Here is a 4,259-nt window from a genome sequence, read left to right on the forward strand (position 1 = left end):
AGTTATTAGCAACAACAAAAAATAGCATGCATTTCACTTGTAATTGAATATACAATGATAAAAGGAATAAACAGGCATTAGAAACATGAGGACACTTCGAATTTTTATACAAAGTCCACAAGTTACCAGAAATTTGAGAGGAATTATTAGAAAGCCATTGATTAAATTCAGATTTAAAATTAAATTTGATTTATATGAAATTGATTTATATGGATTGCTAAGTTGAATTTGATTCATAAGAGAAATCTTTTTAGAAAAAAATTCTCATGAGAATCATCAGCTCCACATGTAGTAAAATTTATATTTTGATACAACATCAGAAATTCAGTCCAAATTTTCACAACGTATAAGCATGCATAATAGCTTCGGTAACTTAAGCAGATGCTTCTCAAAATCAAAAATCATCAAAAGTTAATTGCATCTTAGCATTTGCCATCATTGACTGACAATATTTTCAATTATATTGATAACAAATGAAGTTCTTAAAAGTATAAATTTTGATGAAAATAAATTTGGAGAAAAGTGAGCCAGAAAAATATTATGACCAATACAGGCATTACATAATAAAGTATTACTATTTATTATATATAAAATCATGATACAAGAAATATTGTTTGTAATTTGTATTTCATTTATAGCTAATAAATTAATTTTGAAGGAAAAAACTTTGCATTTTAGGACCACTAAATCACTTTTTCGTGCTTCTAGAACAAGAGACCTCATATTTTCATTTTGTGCTGTGCCCTTCAAATTCTGTAGAGTATGACCTTTCCCCTCCCTGCCATACCTGAGATGATAAAGAACATTTGTGCAGTTATCACTGATGAGCAGTGGCAGCACTTCAACCGGGGGGAAGTTTACATGAGCTGAGGGATTTTTATTGGCCATAAAAGTGGGACTTGTTTAGGATAGTAACTGACCCATATTATCAGTGACTCAAATTTGTACATAGATATTGACTTTTCTCAACCTATTTCAGAGAAACCTATAAGAAGTAGTAAATGAAGAAGAAAATCTCATCTGAGATATTATCTAATACAAGAGTAGCAGTGGCTACTGTTACAAAAGAGACAACAGGTCCAGAATGGAGTCACTTGTGCTAAGTCCCCATCAACAAGCCAAGACATATACCTAACTTAATTACAGTTTCAACCTCTCCAAGGACTAGATTCTCAAACCACTCAGTCTGGAATTAACTGGTCAGCACTAGCGAGGTAAGCCACCTGATGGACCCCGCCATCCCCCAAGGGAAGTTGACCTTGCCTGAACCAATCAGCTCTTTTTAAGAATAACTTCCTTGTCCCACCTCCTTCTGACTATAAAGGTCTGTCTTTTTGTATAGGTCTTCAGAGCTTCTTCCTGTCTAGGTGGGATGCTAGAAGGGATGTTTTCAGATTCATGAATCATTGAATAAAGCCAATAAAATCTGTAAAATTTACTCAATTGAATTTTTTTTTTGAGGAAGATTAGCCCTGCACTAAGATCTACTGTCAATCCTCTTCTTTTTGCTAAGGAAGACTGGCCCTGAGGTAGCATCCGTTCACAGCTTTCTCTACTTTATAGGTAGGATGCCTGCCACAGCATAACTTGACAAGCAGTGTGTAGGTCCATACCCAGGGCCCAAACCGGTGCACCCTGGACCGCCAAAGCAGAATGTGCTAACTTAACCACTGAGACACCAAGCCGGCCCCCAACTGAGTTTGTTTTTTAACATTACTTAGGATGTAAACTTTGTGTGTGCAGAATGTCATGGGCGATTGTGGGAATGTCCTTGATATTCCTAATTCCCATTAATTGACAAAACCTTTGAAACACTCCTCTTAAAATTAACTTCACAATTTCCTTGACTTTTGTTAGCACCTCCAAGTTTTCATTGTTGATCCTGATGTACTCCTGATGTTAAATCACTTCCCTAGGATTCATCACCCTAAAAGAGACAAGAAAGAGAAGTCCGAATCCCTGCTGAAGTTTCAGCTAAGTCCCTGTAATAAGTCTCTCTAAATTGAAAGAAAGATTAACTGGTAAGTTATGGGTCTACCGTGAGAAGACTAAGAAGTCTTCTGAATTTCAGTTAGATCTTGACATTCAGGAAACACTTATTTTTCTGTTTTAGACTTATTTGAAAGTGGTAAAACTTCTATGCTGAATGACAATTTCAGTTAGACAGTTTCCATTTTCCTTTCCATGACCAAGAACCATTTTCACTGACAGCATATCAGCAAAAAATAAATGCATTTGGAAATGAATTTGAAGTTAATGTGAAAATGCACCATGAAGAACAAAGGATAAGGGTTGAAATGATTAGTTTATTGCAAAATAATTTTGTCCAGACATGAGTGATTTTCTTCTGCTCTAATTTTAGTTCTTGCACTCTAGGCATAAAATAATAATTCTAATTACTGTACACTGATACATGAACTTGTATCCAAGTCCTGGCTACACATGCAAAAAGCTCTGCCTACGTTTTTACAGCACAGATTCTCTGAATTACCCTTCTTAGGGCCCCCATCACCTCTCTGTTTCTCAGGCTGTAGATGATGGGGTTTAGCATTGGGGTCAGGATGGTGTAGAAGACAGCCAGAACCTTGTCCTCTGTTGGAGATCTGAGGGATCTTGGGTGCAGATAAGTGTAAACAAATGGAGCATAATAGAAAGTCACCACAGTGAGGTGAGTGCTGCAGGTCGAATTGGCCTTCTTCCTCCCTTCTGGTGAGTGCATGTGGTGGACAACAAGGAGAACCTGGCCATAGGAGCATGCAATACCAATAAAAGGCAACACGAGGAAGAGGGTGGTGCTCACAAACACTGTATACTCATAAACCCAGGTATCCATGCAGGCCAGAGTCAACATGGCTGGGATGTCACAGAGGAAATGGTTGATGGCCCTGGATTGACAGTACGGGATTTGGAGGGCTTATGTGGTGTGGGCACAAGAGTTGATAGAGCCCATGGTCCAAGATCCTATTATCATCAGCACACATACTCTTTTGCTCATATGAATGGGATAGTGGAGAGGAAAACAAATAGCTACATAATGATCATAGGCCATAGATGTCAAGAGCAGTGCTTCTGCAACTGCTAAAGTCAAGAAAAGGAAGCTCTGAACCCCACATCCAATGAAGGAGATAGACTTTTTTCCTAAGAAATAATTAGAAACCATTTTTGGAACAATGGTGGAGATGTAATTCAAGTCAATGATGGAGAGCTGACTAAGTAAAAAGTACATGGGTGTGTGGAGCTGGGTGTCCAGGAAGATGAGATGAATCATGGACAGGTTGCCAAACAGAGCCATTAGGAAAATGAGAACAATAAGAATGAAGAGGAACAGGCCAATTCTTGGTGGTGGAAACAACCCCAATAAGATGAAATCAGTGGATGTTTGATTATAATTTTCCATAGGGGAGCTGATATTATTTTTCCTAGAGTCAAACAAGAGAGTAAGTTAAGTACAAAACTATAAGCTATTTTTAACTTATTATTGTAGTCAGACTGTGTATTACATAAAATTTTATGGCTCTTAAATGAACTGAACTTATCCATTTGAAAGAAAAAAAATCTTATTTTCTAATCCAGACATTGAAATTTGAATATGCAAATATTTGTGGCCAAAGTGTTTTCTTAGAAATCCTTAAAATTATTTCAAAACAACATTTGAATTGTGACTTTATTAGGATAAGTGTGTTTTACTACCCTACACAGACTCACATATCATCAAAATCAGGTGTTGTATTCAAAATGTAAGCATAGAAAATATATGTAACTGTATACATTGTATAGTTCTAGTATCAATAAATGTTTATGACCCATAAGGGATGATTTTTCTTTCGTATTTAAGCCCTAAAACTTTCCTCTAATCCTACAGTAGCCTATCAGCTCATGTTGAGGAGTTATATTTATTTCTTAAATTTACTTGGCCAAGTAATGACAAATCTTTCTTGAAGTTAGATGTTTTCTTGAAGTTAGATATTATAATTTGGCTCATCTGTTCTTAAATATTGCACGAATCCTTATTGTTAAGTGCCACTTACACAAAGTCATTCTCTTCTGCCTCCTCACTCAAGTTCCGAATGCTGCAGTTAAAGAAGACCCTTTACTTGAAAATCTCTACACCATGCTCAGTGTAGCTTTCAGGACTTTGCTCAAGCTCTTCCAAATGACATGTTTTCTATCTCTCTGCTTCTCTAACATTTATATAACATCATACATTACTTTATAACACTTTGTCTTACTCATTCCTTTCTTCCCTTTGTTTTTCTTGT

At 36.4% G+C, this 4,259-nt stretch overlaps 1 pseudogene; it reads right to left on the bottom strand.

Annotated features, from left to right (window-relative positions):
• Positions 1–2,458: 2,458 nt before the first annotated feature.
• On the bottom strand, positions 2,459–3,397 carry LOC139043284 (olfactory receptor 2L5-like; annotated as a pseudogene).
• Positions 3,398–4,259: the final 862 nt, after the last annotated feature.

Source organism: Equus asinus, unplaced genomic scaffold (genome assembly GCF_041296235.1).
Source record: "Equus asinus isolate D_3611 breed Donkey unplaced genomic scaffold, EquAss-T2T_v2 contig_197, whole genome shotgun sequence".
Classification (NCBI taxonomy): Eukaryota; Metazoa; Chordata; class Mammalia; order Perissodactyla; family Equidae; genus Equus; species Equus asinus.